Below are 14,442 nucleotides of genomic sequence, written 5' to 3'. Positions count from 1 at the left end.
TTCTTATTGGACGTATTTTAAGGAAGGTCTGAGTTGTGACAGTTGGGCTAGTGGTGCAATGGATAACGCGTCTGACTACGGATTAGAAGATTCCAGGTACGACTCCTGGCTAGCTTGAAATATTTTAAAATGCCGAAAAACTTATGCTGGGTTATTATTCCAAAGAATATCATGCACCACACCAAATAGAGGTAGGAACAAGGAATTTTATGGGGTGATATCATTCTATTTCACTTTTTCCTTTGCTTTAGACTTTTATATGACGTTTGTAGACGTGTTAGAAGTCTGCTAAGCGAGAAGAATCTAAGTCCGAGCCATCGGGAGTATTCGTTCTCACCGAGTACGAATACTCAGTGGAAGGAGCTGAAGTACAAAAGCCACGAAAGAAATTAGCTTTTCTTTTGTTCTAAAAGAAAAGCTCAATTTCCCCAACAAGATTGAATGCGCCATATTCATACCTAGCTATGGTCTGCCATTTGACTTTCACAATGAGAAAAATGGGCTTGGAATGAGAATTTTAAAGCAAGCGTCCGTTCTTATTGGACGTATTTTAATGAAGGTCTGAATTAAATTGGTGGGCTAGTGGCGCAATGGATAACGCGTCTGACTACGGATCAGAAGATTCGCGGTTCGACTCCTGGCTAGCTTGAAAGATTTTAAAATGCCGAAAAACTTATGCTGGGTTATTATTCCAAAGAATATCATGCACCACACAAAATAGAGGTAGGAACAAGGAATTTTATGGGGTGATATCATTCTATTTCACTTTTTCCTTTGCTTTAGACTTTTATATGACGTTTGTAGACGTATTAGACGTCTGCTAAGCGAGAAGAATCTAAGTCCGTGCCATCGGGAGTATTCGTTCTCACCGAGTACGAATACTCAGTGGAAGGAGCTGAAGTACAAAAGCCATGAAAGAAATTAGCTTTTCTTTTGTTCTAAAAGAAAAGCTCATTTCCCCAACAAGATTGAATGCGCCATATTCATACCTAGCTATGGTCAGCCATTTGACTTTCACAATGAGAAAAATGGGCTTGGAATGAGAATTTTAAAGCAAGCGTCCGTTCTTATTGGACGTATTTTAATGAAGGTCTGAATTAAAAGTTGGGCTAGTGGCGCAATGGATAACGCGTCTGACTACGGATCAGAAGATTCCAGGTTCGACTCCTGGCTAGCTTGAAAGATTTTAAAATGCCGAAAAACTTATGCTGGGTTATTATTCCAAAGAATATCATGCACCACACAAAATAGAGGTAGGAACAAGGAATTTTATGGGGTGATATCATTCTATTTCACTTTTTCCTTTGCTTTAGACTTTTATATGACGTTTGTAGACGTGTTAGAAGTCTGCTAAGCGAGAAGAATCTAAGTCCGATGCCATCGGGAGTATTCGTTCTCACCGAGTACGAATACTCAGTGGAAGGAGCTGAAGTACAAAAGCCATGAAAGAAATTAGCTTTTCTTTTGTTCTAAAAGAAAAGCTCATTTCCCCAACAAGATTGAATGCGCCATATTCATACCTAGCTATGGTCAGCCATTTGACTTTCACAATGAGAAAAATGGGCTTGGAATGAGAATTTTAAAGCAAGCGTCCTTTCTTATTGGACGTATTTTAAGGAAGGTCTGTGTTGTACCAGTTGGGCTAGTGGCGCAATGGATAACGCGTCTGACTACGGATCAGAAGATTCCAGGTTTGACTCCTGGCTAGCTTGAAATATTTTAAAATGCCGAAAAACTTATGCTGGGTTATTATTCCAAAGAATATCATGCACCACACAAAATAGAGGTAGGAACAAGGAATTTTATGGGGTGATATCATTCTATTTCACTTTTTCCTTTGCTTTAGACTTTTATATGACGTTTGTAGACGTGTTAGAAGTCTGCTAAGCGAGAAGAATCTAAGTCCGAGCCATCGGAGTATTCGTTCTCACCGAGTACGAATACTCAGTGGAAGGAGCTGAAGTACAAAAGCCACGAAAGAAATTAGCTTTTCTTTTGTTCTAAAAGAAAAGCTAATTTCCCCAACAAGATTGAATGCGCCATATTCATACCTAGCTATGGTCTGCCATTTGACTTTCACAATGAGAAAAATGGGCTTGGAATGAGAATTTTAAAGCAAGCGTCCGTTCTTATTGGACGAATTTTAATGAAGGTCCGTGCTGTAAAAGTTGGGTTAGTGGCGCAATGGATAATGCGTCTGACGACGGATCAGAAGATTCCAGGTTTGACTCCTGGCTAGCTCGAAAGATTTTATAATGCCTAAAAATTTATGCTGGGTAATTATTCCAAAGAATAACATGCACCACACCAAATTGCTCTCAGGGTAGACATTTGGGTTTCACAATGAACAATAGAGGTAGGAACAAGGAATTTTATGGGTTGATATCATTCTATTTCACTTTTTCCTTTGCTTTAGACTTTTATATGACATTTGTAGACGTGTTAGAAGTCTGCTAAGCGAGAAGAATCTAAGTCCGAGCCATCGGGATTATTCGTTCTCACCGAGTACGAATACTCAGTGGAAGGAGCTGAAGTACAAAAGCCATGAAAGAAATTAGCTTTTCTTTTGTTCTAAAAGAAAAGCTCATTTCCCCAACAAGATTGAATGCGCCATATTCATACCTAGCTATGGTCAGCCATTTGACTTTCACAATGAGAAAAATGGGCTTGGAATGAGAATTTTAAAGCAAGCGTCCGTTCTTATTGGACGTATTTTAATGAAGGTCTGAATTAAAATGGTGGGCTAGTGGCGCAATGGATAACGCGTCTGACTACGGATTAGAAGATTCCAGGTTCGACTCCTGGCTAGCTTGAAAGATTTTAAAATGCCGAAAAACTTATGCTGGGTTATTATTCCAAAGAATATCATGCACCACACAAAATAGAGGTAGGAACAAGGAACTTTATGGGGTGATATCATTCTATTTCACTTTTTCCTTTGCTTTAGACTTTTATATGACGTTTGTAGACGTGTTAGAAGTCTGCTAAGCGAAAAGAATTTAAGTCCGAGCCATCGGGAGTATTCGTTCTCACCGAGTACGAATACTCAGTGGAAGGAGCTGAAGTACAAAAGCCATGCAAGAAATTAGCTTTTCTTTTGTTCTAAAAGAAAAGCTCATTTCCCCAACAAGATTGAATGCGCCATATTCATACCTAGCTATGGTCAGCCATTTGACTTTCACAATGAGAAAAATGGGCTTGGAATGAGAATTTTAAAGCAAGCGTCCGTTCTTATTGGACGAATTTTAATGAAGGTCTGTTCTATAAAAGTTGGGCTAGTGGCGCAATGGATAACGCGTCTGACTACGGATCAGAAGATTCCAGGTTCGACTCCTGGCTAGCTCGAAAGATTTTAAAATGCCGAAAAACTTATGCTGGGTTATTATTCCAAAGAATATCATGCACCACACAAAATAGAGGTAGGAACAAGGAATTTTATGGGGTGATATCATTCTATTTCACTTTTTCCTTTGCTTTAGACTTTTATATGACGTTTGTAGACGTGTTAGAAGTCTGCTAAGCGAGAAGAATCTAAGTCCGAGCCATCGGGAGTATTCGTTCTCACCGAGTACGAATACTCAGTGGAAGGAGCTGAAGTACAAAAGCCACGAAAGAAATTAGCTTTTCTTTTGTTCTAAAAGAAAAGCTAATTTCCCCAACAAGATTGAATGCGCCATATTCATACCTAGCTATGGTCTGCCATTTGACTTTCACAATGAGAAAAATGGGCTTGGAATGAGAATTTTAAAGCAAGCGTCCGTTCTTATTGGACGAATTTTAATGAAGGTCCGTGCTGTAAAATGTTGGGTCTAGTGGCGCAATGGATAACGCGTCTGACTACGGATCAGAAGATTCCAGGTTCGACTCCTGGCTAGCTCGAAAGATTTTATAATGGCTAAAAACTTATGCTGGGTAATTATTCCAAAGAATATCATGCACCACACCAAATTGCTCTCAGGGTAGACATTTGAGTTTCACAATGAACAATAGAGGTAGGAACAAGGAATGTTATGGGGTGATATCATTCTATTTCACTTTTTCCTTTGCTTTAGACTTTTATATGACGTTTGTAGACGTGCTAGAAGTCTGCTAAGCGAGAAGAATCTAAGTCCGAGCCATCGGGATTATTCGTTCTCACCGAGCACGAATACTCAGTGGAAGGAGCTGAAGTACAAAAGCCATGAAAGAAATTAGCTTTTCTTTTGTTCTAAAAGAAAAGCTCATTTCCCCAACAAGATTGAATGCGCCATATTCATACCTAGCTATGGTCAGCCATTTGACTTTCACAATGAGAAAAATGGGCTTGGAATGAGAATTTTAAAGCAAGCGTCCTTTCTTATTGGACGTATTTTAATGAAGGTCTGACTTAAAGCTGGTGGGCTAGTGGCGCAATGGATAACGCGTCTGACTACGGATCAGAAGATTCCAGGTTCGACTCCTGGCTAGCTCGAAATATTTTAAAATGCCGAAAAACTTATGCTGGGTTATTATTCCAAAGAATATCATGCACCACACAAAATAGAGGTAGGAACAAGGAATTTTATGGGGTGATATCATTCTATTTCACTTTTTCCTTTGCTTTAGACTTTTATATGACGTTTGTAGACGTGTTAGAAGTCTGCTAAGCGAGAAGAATCTAAGTCCGAGCCATCGGGAGTATTCGTTCTCACCGAGTACGAATACTCAGTGGAAGGAGCTGAAGTACAAAAGCCACTGAAAGAAATTAGCTTTTCTTTTGTTCTAAAAGAAAAGCTAATTTCCCCAACAAGATTGAATGCGCCATATTCATACCTAGCTATGGTCAGCCATTTGACTTTCACAATGAGAAAAATGGGCTTGGAATGAGAATTTTAAAGCAAGCGTCCGTTCTTATTGGACGTAATTTTAATGAAGGTCTGTGCTGTAAAAGTTGGGTCAGTGGCGCAATGGATAACGCGTCTGACTACGGATCAGAAGATTCCAGGTTCGACTCCTGGCTAGCACGAAAGATTTTATAATGGCTAAAAACTTATGCTGGGTAATTATTCCAAAGAATAACATGCACCACACCAAATTGCTCTCAGGGTAGACATTTGAGTTTCACAATGAACAATAGAGGTAGGAACAAGGAATTGTTATGGGGTGATATCATTCTATTTCACTTTTTCCTTTGCTTTAGACTTTTATATGACGTTTGTAGACGTGTTAGAAGTCTGCTAAGCGAGAAGAATCTAAGTCCGAGCCATCGGGATTATTCGTTCTCACCGAGCACGAATACTCAGTGGAAGGAGCTGAAGTACAAAAGCCACGAAAGAAATTAGCTTTTCTTTTGTTCTAAAAGAAAAGCTCATTTCCCCAACAAGATTGAATGCGCCATATTCATACCTAGCTATGGTCTGCCATTTGACTTTCACAATGAGAAAAATGGGCTTGGAATGAGAATTTTAAAGCAAGCGTCCGTTCTTAATGGACGAATTTTAATGAAGGTCCGTGCTGTAAAAGTTGGGTCAGTGGCGCAATGGATAATGCGTCTGACTACGGATCAGAAGATTCCAGGTTCGACTCCTGGCTAGCACGAAAGATTTTATAATGGCTAAAAACTTATGCTGGGTAATTATTCCAAAGAATAACATGCACCACACCAAATTGCTCTCAGGGTAGACATTTGAGTTTCACAATGAACAATAGAGGTAGGAACAAGGAATGTTATGGGGTGATATCATTCTATTTCACTTTTTCCTTTGCTTTAGACTCTATATATATGACGTTTGTAGACGTGTTAGAAGTCTGCTAAGCGAGAAGAATCTAAGTCCGAGCCATCGGGATTATTCGTTCTCACCGAGCACGAATACTCAGTGGAAGGAGCTGAAGTACAAAAGCCATGAAAGAAATTAGCTTTTCTTTTGTTCTAAAAGAAAAGCTCATTTCCCCAACAAGATTGAATGCGCCATATTCATACCTAGCTATGGTCAGCCATTTGACTTTCACAATGAGAAAAATGGGCTTGGAATGAGAATTTTAAAGCAAGCGTCCTTTCTTATTGGACGTATTTTAATGAAGGTCTGAACTTAAGCTGGTGGGCTAGTGGCGCAATGGATAACGCGTCTGACTACGGATCAGAAGATTCCAGGTTCGACTCCTGGCTAGCTTGAAAGATTTTAAAATGCCGAAAAACTTATGCTGGGTTATTATTCCAAAGAATATCATGCACCACACAAAATAGAGGTAGGAACAAGGAATTTTATGGGGTGATATCATTCTATTTCACTTTTTCCTTTGCTTTAGACTTTTATATGACGTTTGTAGACGTGTTAGAAGTCTGCTAAGCGAGAAGAATCTAAGTCCGAGCCATCGGGAGTATTCGTTCTCACCGAGTACGAATACTCAGTGGAAGGAGCTGAAGTACAAAAGCCACGAAAGAAATTAGCTTTTCTTTTGTTCTAAAAGAAAAGCTAATTTCCCCAACAAGATTGAATGCGCCATATTCATACCTAGCTATGGTCTGCCATTTGACTTTCACAATGAGAAAAATGGGCTTGGAATGAGAATTTTAAAGCAAGCGTCCGTTCTTATTGGACGAATTTTAATGAAGGTCTGTTCTATAAAAGTTGGGTTAGTGGCGCAATGGATAACGCGTCTGACTACGGATCAGAAGATTCCAGGTTCGACTCCTGGCTAGCTCGAAAGATTTTATAATGCCTAAAAACTTATGCTGGGTAATTATTCCAAAGAATAACATGCACCACACCAAATTGCTCTCAGGGTAGACATTTGAGTTTCACAATGAACAATAGAGGTAGGAACAAGGAATTTTATGGGGTGATATCATTCTATTTCACTTTTTCCTTTGCTTTAGACTTTTATATGACGTTTGTAGACGTGTTAGAAGTCTGCTAAGCGAGAAGAATCTAAGTCCGAGCCATCGGGAGTATTCGTTCTCACCGAGCTACGAATACTCAGTGGAAGGAGCTGAAGTACAAAAGCCATGAAAGAAATTAGCTTTTCTTTTGTTCTAAAAGAAAAGCTCATTTCCCCAACAAGATTGAATGCGCCATATTCATACCTAGCTATGGTCAGCCATTTGACTTTCACAATGAGAAAAATGGGCTTGGAATGAGAATTTTAAAGCAAGCGTCCTTTCTTATTGGACGTATTTTAATGAAGGTCTGAACTTAAACTGGTGGGCTAGTGGCGCAATGGATAATGCGTCTGACTACGGATCAGAAGATTCCAGGTTCGACTCCTGGCTAGCTTGAAATATTTTAAAATGCCGAAAAACTTATGCTGGGTTATTATTCCAAAGAATATCATGCACCACACAAAATAGAGGTAGGAACAAGGAATTTTATGGGGTGATATCATTCTATTTCACTTTTTCCTTTGCTTTAGACTTTTATATGACGTTTGTAGACGTGTTAGAAGTCTGCTAAGCGAGAAGAATCTAAGTCCGAGCCATCGGGAGTATTCGTTCTCACCGAGTACGAATACTCAGTGGAAGGAGCTGAAGTACAAAAGCCACGAAAGAAATTAGCTTTTCTTTTGTTCTAAAAGAAAAGCTAATTTCCCCAACAAGATTGAATGCGCCATATTCATACCTAGCTATGGTCTGCCATTTGACTTTCACAATGAGAAAAATGGGCTTGGAATGAGAATTTTAAAGCAAGCGTCCGTTCTTATTGGACGAATTTTAATGAAGGTCCGTGCTGTAAAAGTTGGGTTAGTGGCGCAATGGATAATGCGTCTGACGACGGATCAGAAGATTCCAGGTTTGACTCCTGGCTAGCTCGAAAGATTTTATAATGCCTAAAAATTTATGCTGGGTAATTATTCCAAAGAATAACATGCACCACACCAAATTGCTCTCAGGGTAGACATTTGGGTTTCACAATGAACAATAGAGGTAGGAACAAGGAATTTTATGGGTTGATATCATTCTATTTCACTTTTTCCTTTGCTTTAGACTTTTATATGACATTTGTAGACGTGTTAGAAGTCTGCTAAGCGAGAAGAATCTAAGTCCGAGCCATCGGGATTATTCGTTCTCACCGAGCACGAATACTCAGTGGAAGGAGCTGAAGTACAAAAGCCATGAAAGAAATTAGCTTTTCTTTTGTTCTAAAAGAAAAGCTCATTTCCCCAACAAGATTGAATGCGCCATATTCATACCAAGCTATGGTCTGCCATTTGACTTTCACAATGAGAAAAATGGGCTTGGAATGAGAATTTTAAAGCAAGCGTCCGTTCTTATTGGACGAATTTTAATGAAGGTCAGTGCTGTAAAAGTTGGGTCAGTGGCGCAATGGATAACGCGTCTGACTACGGATCAGAAGATTCCAGGTTCGACTCCTGGCTAGCTCGAAAGATTTTATAATGGCTAAAAACTTATGCTGGGTAATTATTCCAAAGAATATCATGCACCACACCAAATTGATGTCAGGGTAGATATTTGAGTTTCAAAATAAACAATAGAGGTAGGAACAAGGGATTTTATGGGGTGATATCATTCTATTTCACTTTTTCCTTTGCTTTAGACTTTTATATGACGTTTGTAGACGTGTTAGAAGTCTGCTAAGCGAGAAGAATCTAAGTCCGAGCCATCGGGATTATTCGTTCTCACCGAGCACGAATACTCAGTGGAAGGAGCTGAAGTACAAAAGCCATTCAAGAAATTAGCTTTTCTTTTGTTCTAAAAGAAAAGCTCATTTCCCCAACAAGATTGAATGCGCCATATTCATACCTAGCTATGGTCAGCCATTTGACTTTCACAATGAGAAAAATGGGCTTGGAATGAGAATTTTAAAGCAAGCGTCCGTTCTTATTGGACGAATTTTAATGAAGGTCTGTTCTATAAAAGTTGGGTTAGTGGCGCAATGGATAACGCGTCTGACTACGGATCAGAAGATTCCAGGTTCGACTCCTGGCTAGCTCGAAAGATTTTAAAATGCCGAAAAACTTATGCTGGGTTATTATTCCAAAGAATATCATGCACCACACAAAATAGAGGTAGGAACAAGGAATTTTATGGGGTGATATCATTCTATTTCACTTTTTCCTTTGCTTTAGACTTTTATATGACGTTTGTAGACGTGTTAGAAGTCTGCTAAGCGAGAAGAATCTAAGTCCGAGCCATCGGGAGTATTCGTTCTCACCGAGTACGAATACTCAGTGGAAGGAGCTGAAGTACAAAAGCCATGAAAGAAATTAGCTTTTCTTTTGTTCTAAAAGAAAAGCTCATTTCCCCAACAAGATTGAATGCGCCATATTCATACCTAGCTATGGTCAGCCATTTGACTTTCACAATGAGAAAAATGGGCTTGGAATGAGAATTTTAAAGCAAGCGTCCTTTCTTATTGGACGTATTTTAATGAAGGTCTGGACTAAGCTGGTGGGCTAGTGGCGCAATGGATAACGCGTCTGACTACGGATCAGAAGATTCCAGGTTCGACTCCTGGCTAGCTTGAAATATTTTAAAATGCCGAAAAACTTATGCTGGGTTATTATTCCAAAGAATATCATGCACCACACAAAATAGAGGTAGGAACAAGGAATTTTATGGGGTGATATCATTCTATTTCACTTTTTCCTTTGCTTTAGACTTTTATATGACGTTTGTAGACGTGTTAGAAGTCTGCTAAGCGAGAAGAATCTAAGTCCGAGCCATCGGGAGTATTCGTTCTCACCGAGTACGAATACTCAGTGGAAGGAGCTGAAGTACAAAAGCCACGAAAGAAATTAGCTTTTCTTTTGTTCTAAAAGAAAAGCTAATTTCCCCAACAAGATTGAATGCGCCATATTCATACCTAGCTATGGTCTGCCATTTGACTTTCACAATGAGAAAAATGGGCTTGGAATGAGAATTTTAAAGCAAGCGTCCGTTCTTATTGGACGAATTTTAATGAAGGTCCGTGCTGTAAAAGTTGGGTTAGTGGCGCAATGGATAATGCGTCTGACTACGGATCAGAAGATTCCAGGTTCGACTCCTGGCTAGCTCGAAAGATTTTATAATGCCTAAAAACTTATGCTGGGTAATTATTCCAAAGAATAACATGCACCACACCAAATTGCTCTCAGGGTAGACATTTGGGTTTCACAATGAACAATAGAGGTAGGAACAAGGAATTTTATGGGTTGATATCATTCTATTTCACTTTTTCCTTTGCTTTAGACTTTTATATGACAGTTTGTAGACGTGTTAGAAGTCTGCTAAGCGAGAAGAATCTAAGTCCGAGCCATCGGGATTATTCGTTCTCACCGAGCACGAATACTCAGTGGAAGGAGCTGAAGTACAAAAGCCATGAAAGAAATTAGCTTTTCTTTTGTTCTAAAAGAAAAGCTCATTTCCCCAACAAGATTGAATGCGCCATATTCATACCTAGCTATGGTCTGCCATTTGACTTTCACAATGAGAAAAATGGGCTTGGAATGAGAATTTTAAAGCAAGCGTCCGTTCTTATTGGACGAATTTTAATGAAGGTCAGTGCTGTAAAAGTTGGGTCAGTGGCGCAATGGATAACGCGTCTGACTACGGATCAGAAGATTCCAGGTTCGACTCCTGGCTAGCTCGAAAGATTTTATAATGGCTAAAAACTTATGCTGGGTAATTATTCCAAAGAATATCATGCACCACACCAAATTGATGTCAGGGTAGATATTTGAGTTTCAAAATAAACAATAGAGGTAGGAACAAGGGATTTTATGGGGTGATATCATTCTATTTCACTTTTTCCTTTGCTTTAGACTTTTATATGACGTTTGTAGACGTGTTAGAAGTCTGCTAAGCGAGAAGAATCTAAGTCCGAGCCATCGGGATTATTCGTTCTCACCGAGCACGAATACTCAGTGGAAGGAGCTGAAGTACAAAAGCCATTCAAGAAATTAGCTTTTCTTTTGTTCTAAAAGAAAAGCTCATTTCCCCAACAAGATTGAATGCGCCATATTCATACCTAGCTATGGTCAGCCATTTGACTTTCACAATGAGAAAAATGGGCTTGGAATGAGAATTTTAAAGCAAGCGTCCGTTCTTATTGGACGAATTTTAATGAAGGTCTGTTCTATAAAAGTTGGGTTAGTGGCGCAATGGATAACGCGTCTGACTACGGATCAGAAGATTCCAGGTTCGACTCCTGGCTAGCTCGAAAGATTTTAAAATACCGAAAAACTTATGCTGGGTTATTATTCCAAAGAACTATCATGCACCACACAAAATAGAGGTAGGAACAAGGAATTTTATGGGGTGATATCATTCTATTTCACTTTTTCCTTTGCTTTAGACTTTTATATGACGTTTGTAGACGTGTTAGAAGTCTGCTAAGCGAGAAGAATCTAAGTCCGAGCCATCGGGAGTATTCGTTCTCACCGAGTACGAATACTCAGTGGAAGGAGCTGAAGTACAAAAGCCATGAAAGAAATTAGCTTTTCTTTTGTTCTAAAAGAAAAGCTCATTTCCCCAACAAGATTGAATGCGCCATATTCATACCTAGCTATGGTCAGCCATTTGACTTTCACAATGAGAAAAATGGGCTTGGAATGAGAATTTTAAAGCAAGCGTCCTTTCTTATTGGACGTATTTTAATGAAGGTCTGAACTTAAACTGGTGGGCTAGTGGCGCAATGGATAACGCGTCTGACTACGGATCAGAAGATTCCAGGTTCGACTCCTGGCTAGCTCGAAAGATTTTAAAATGCCGAAAAACTTATGCTGGGTTATTATTCCAAAGAATATCATGCACCACACAAAATAGAGGTAGGAACAAGGAATTTTATGGGGTGATATCATTCTATTTCACTTTTTCCTTTGCTTTAGACTTTTATATGACGTTTGTAGACGTGTTAGAAGTCTGCTAAGCGAGAAGAATCTAAGTCCGAGCCATCGGGAGTATTCGTTCTCACCGAGTACGAATACTCAGTGGAAGGAGCTGAAGTACAAAAGCCACGAAAGAAATTAGCTTTTCTTTTGTTCTAAAAGAAAAGCTAATTTCCCCAACAAGATTGAATGCGCCATATTCATACCTAGCTATGGTCTGCCATTTGACTTTCACAATGAGAAAAATGGGCTTGGAATGAGAATTTTAAAGCAAGCGTCCGTTCTTAATGGACGAATTTTAATGAAGGTCCGTGCTGTAAAAGTTGGGTCAGTGGCGCAATGGATAACGCGTCTGACTACGGATCAGAAGATTCCAGGTTCGACTCCTGGCTAGCTCGAAAGATTTTATAATGCCTAAAAACTTATGCTGGGTAATTATTCCAAAGAATAACATGCACCACACCAAATTGCTCTCAGGGTAGACATTTGAGTTTCACAATGAACAATAGAGGTAGGAACAAGGAATGTTATGGGGTGATATCATTCTATTTCACTTTTTCCTTTGCTTTAGACTTTTATATGACGTTTGTAGACGTGTTAGAAGTCTGCTAAGCGAGAAGAATCTAAGTCCGAGCCATCGGGATTATTCGTTCTCACCGAGCACGAATACTCAGTGGAAGGAGCTGAAGTACAAAAGCCATGAAAGAAATTAGCTTTTCTTTTGTTCTAAAAGAAAAGCTCATTTCCCCAACAAGATTGAATGCGCCATATTCATACCTAGCTATGGTCTGCCATTTGACTTTCACAATGAGAAAAATGGGCTTGGAATGAGAATTTTAAAGCAAGCGTCCGTTCTTATTGGACGAATTTTAATGAAGGTCAGTGCTGTAAAAGTTGGGTCAGTGGCGCAATGGATAACGCGTCTGACTACGGATCAGAAGATTCCAGGTTCGACTCCTGGCTAGCTCGAAAGATTTTATAATGGCTAAAAACTTATGCTGGGTAATTATTCCAAAGAATATCATGCACCACACCAAATTGATGTCAGGGTAGATATTTGAGTTTCAAAATAAACAATAGAGGTAGGAACAAGGGATTTTATGGGGTGATATCATTCTATTTCACTTTTTCCTTTGCTTTAGACTTTTATATGACGTTTGTAGACGTGTTAGAAGTCTGCTAAGCGAGAAGAATCTAAGTCCGAGCCATCGGGATTATTCGTTCTCACCGAGCACGAATACTCAGTGGAAGGAGCTGAAGTACAAAAGCCATGAAAGAAATTAGCTTTTCTTTTGTTCTAAAAGAAAAGCTCATTTCCCCAACAAGATTGAATGCGCCATATTCATACCTAGCTATGGTCAGCCATTTGACTTTCACAATGAGAAAAATGGGCTTGGAATGAGAATTTTAAAGCAAGCGTCCTTTCTTATTGGACGTATTTTAATGAAGGTCTGAACTTAAACTGGTGGGCTAGTGGCGCAATGGATAACGCGTCTGACTACGGATCAGAAGATTCTAGGTTCGACTCCTGGCTAGCTCGACAGATTTTAAAATGCCGAAAAACTTATGCTGGGTTATTATTCCGAAGAATATCATGCACCACACAAAATAGAGGTAGGAACAAGGAATTTTATGGGGTGATATCATTCTATTTCACTTTTTCCTTTGCTTTAGACTTTTATATGACGTTTGTAGACGTGTTAGAAGTCTGCTAAGCGAGAAGAATCTAAGTCCGAGCCATCGGGAGTATTCGTTCTCACCGAGTACGATTACTCAGTGGAAGCAGCTGAAGTACAAAATTCCCGAAAGAAATTAGCTTTTCTTTTGTTCTAAAAGAAAAGCTAATTTCCCCAACAAGATTGAATGCGCCATATTCATACCTAGCTATGGTCTGCCATTTGACTTTCACAATGAGAAAAATGGGCTTGGAATGAGAATTTTAAAGCAAGCGTCAGTTCTTATTGGACGAATTTTAATGAAGGGCTGTTCTGTAAAAGTTGGGTTAGTGGCGCAATGGATAACGCGTCTGATTACGGATCAGAAGATTCCAGGTTCGACTCCTGGCTAGCTCGAAAGATTTTAAAATGCCGAAAAACTTATGCTGGGTTATTATTCCAAAGAATATCATGCACCACACAAAATAGAGGTAGGAACAAGGAATTTTATGGGGTGATATCATTCTATTTCACTTTTTCCTTTGCTTTAGACTTTTATATGACGTTTGTAGACGTGTTAGAAGTCTGCTAAGCGAGAAGAATCTAAGTCCGAGCCATCGGGATTATTCGTTCTCACCGAGCACGAATCCTCAGTGGAAGGAGCTGAAGTACAAAAGCTATGAAAGAAATTAGCTTTTCTTTTGTTCTAAAAGAAAAGCTCATTTCCCCAACAAGATTGAATGCGCCATATTCATACCTAGCTATGGTCAGCCATTTGACTTTCACAATGAGAAAAATGGGCTTGGAATGAGAATTTTAAAGCAAGCGTCCTTTCTTATTGGACGTATTTTAATGAAGGTCTGAACTTAAGCTGGTGGGCTAGTGGCGCAATGGATAACGCGTCTGACTACGGATCAGAAGATTCCAGGTTCGACTCCTGGCTAGCTTGAAATATTTTAAAATGCCGAAAAACTTATGCTGGGTTATTATTCCAAAGAATATCATG

The 14,442-nt window shown here is 39.3% G+C and overlaps 22 non-coding genes across 22 annotated transcripts; all 22 read left to right on the top strand.

The window, feature by feature from the left end:
• The first annotated feature begins 1,106 nt into the window (after positions 1-1,106).
• trnar-acg (transfer RNA arginine (anticodon ACG)) lies at positions 1,107-1,179 on the top strand. The gene has a single exon. It is a non-coding gene; the product is annotated as a tRNA-Arg (tRNA).
• A 460-nt stretch (positions 1,180-1,639) lies between these two features.
• On the top strand, positions 1,640-1,712 carry trnar-acg (transfer RNA arginine (anticodon ACG)). Its single transcript has one exon. It is a non-coding gene; the product is annotated as a tRNA-Arg (tRNA).
• A 1,028-nt stretch (positions 1,713-2,740) lies between these two features.
• Positions 2,741-2,813, top strand: trnar-acg (transfer RNA arginine (anticodon ACG)). Its single transcript has one exon. It is a non-coding gene; the product is annotated as a tRNA-Arg (tRNA).
• Positions 2,814-3,272: 459 nt separating this feature from the next.
• Positions 3,273-3,345, top strand: trnar-acg (transfer RNA arginine (anticodon ACG)). Its single transcript has one exon. It is a non-coding gene; the product is annotated as a tRNA-Arg (tRNA).
• Positions 3,346-3,806: 461 nt separating this feature from the next.
• Positions 3,807-3,879, top strand: trnar-acg (transfer RNA arginine (anticodon ACG)). Its single transcript has one exon. It is a non-coding gene; the product is annotated as a tRNA-Arg (tRNA).
• Positions 3,880-4,377: 498 nt separating this feature from the next.
• Positions 4,378-4,450, top strand: trnar-acg (transfer RNA arginine (anticodon ACG)). The gene has a single exon. It is a non-coding gene; the product is annotated as a tRNA-Arg (tRNA).
• A 461-nt stretch (positions 4,451-4,911) lies between these two features.
• trnar-acg (transfer RNA arginine (anticodon ACG)) lies at positions 4,912-4,984 on the top strand. The gene has a single exon. It is a non-coding gene; the product is annotated as a tRNA-Arg (tRNA).
• Positions 4,985-6,057: 1,073 nt separating this feature from the next.
• Positions 6,058-6,130, top strand: trnar-acg (transfer RNA arginine (anticodon ACG)). Its single transcript has one exon. It is a non-coding gene; the product is annotated as a tRNA-Arg (tRNA).
• Positions 6,131-6,589: 459 nt separating this feature from the next.
• On the top strand, positions 6,590-6,662 carry trnar-acg (transfer RNA arginine (anticodon ACG)). The gene has a single exon. It is a non-coding gene; the product is annotated as a tRNA-Arg (tRNA).
• A 499-nt stretch (positions 6,663-7,161) lies between these two features.
• On the top strand, positions 7,162-7,234 carry trnar-acg (transfer RNA arginine (anticodon ACG)). The gene has a single exon. It is a non-coding gene; the product is annotated as a tRNA-Arg (tRNA).
• A 1,030-nt stretch (positions 7,235-8,264) lies between these two features.
• On the top strand, positions 8,265-8,337 carry trnar-acg (transfer RNA arginine (anticodon ACG)). The gene has a single exon. It is a non-coding gene; the product is annotated as a tRNA-Arg (tRNA).
• Positions 8,338-8,835: 498 nt separating this feature from the next.
• On the top strand, positions 8,836-8,908 carry trnar-acg (transfer RNA arginine (anticodon ACG)). Its single transcript has one exon. It is a non-coding gene; the product is annotated as a tRNA-Arg (tRNA).
• A 458-nt stretch (positions 8,909-9,366) lies between these two features.
• trnar-acg (transfer RNA arginine (anticodon ACG)) lies at positions 9,367-9,439 on the top strand. The gene has a single exon. It is a non-coding gene; the product is annotated as a tRNA-Arg (tRNA).
• Positions 9,440-9,898: 459 nt separating this feature from the next.
• Positions 9,899-9,971, top strand: trnar-acg (transfer RNA arginine (anticodon ACG)). The gene has a single exon. It is a non-coding gene; the product is annotated as a tRNA-Arg (tRNA).
• Positions 9,972-10,470: 499 nt separating this feature from the next.
• On the top strand, positions 10,471-10,543 carry trnar-acg (transfer RNA arginine (anticodon ACG)). Its single transcript has one exon. It is a non-coding gene; the product is annotated as a tRNA-Arg (tRNA).
• Positions 10,544-11,041: 498 nt separating this feature from the next.
• trnar-acg (transfer RNA arginine (anticodon ACG)) lies at positions 11,042-11,114 on the top strand. The gene has a single exon. It is a non-coding gene; the product is annotated as a tRNA-Arg (tRNA).
• Positions 11,115-11,574: 460 nt separating this feature from the next.
• trnar-acg (transfer RNA arginine (anticodon ACG)) lies at positions 11,575-11,647 on the top strand. Its single transcript has one exon. It is a non-coding gene; the product is annotated as a tRNA-Arg (tRNA).
• A 459-nt stretch (positions 11,648-12,106) lies between these two features.
• On the top strand, positions 12,107-12,179 carry trnar-acg (transfer RNA arginine (anticodon ACG)). The gene has a single exon. It is a non-coding gene; the product is annotated as a tRNA-Arg (tRNA).
• A 498-nt stretch (positions 12,180-12,677) lies between these two features.
• On the top strand, positions 12,678-12,750 carry trnar-acg (transfer RNA arginine (anticodon ACG)). Its single transcript has one exon. It is a non-coding gene; the product is annotated as a tRNA-Arg (tRNA).
• Positions 12,751-13,248: 498 nt separating this feature from the next.
• On the top strand, positions 13,249-13,321 carry trnar-acg (transfer RNA arginine (anticodon ACG)). The gene has a single exon. It is a non-coding gene; the product is annotated as a tRNA-Arg (tRNA).
• A 459-nt stretch (positions 13,322-13,780) lies between these two features.
• Positions 13,781-13,853, top strand: trnar-acg (transfer RNA arginine (anticodon ACG)). The gene has a single exon. It is a non-coding gene; the product is annotated as a tRNA-Arg (tRNA).
• Positions 13,854-14,312: 459 nt separating this feature from the next.
• On the top strand, positions 14,313-14,385 carry trnar-acg (transfer RNA arginine (anticodon ACG)). Its single transcript has one exon. It is a non-coding gene; the product is annotated as a tRNA-Arg (tRNA).
• The last annotated feature ends 57 nt before the right edge of the window (positions 14,386-14,442 follow it).

The sequence above is a fragment of the Gadus morhua genome, chromosome 5, assembly GCF_902167405.1.
Source record: "Gadus morhua chromosome 5, gadMor3.0, whole genome shotgun sequence".
In the NCBI taxonomy this organism is placed as follows: domain Eukaryota; kingdom Metazoa; phylum Chordata; class Actinopteri; order Gadiformes; family Gadidae; genus Gadus; species Gadus morhua.
This window is presented reverse-complemented; position numbering and strand designations above follow the sequence as displayed.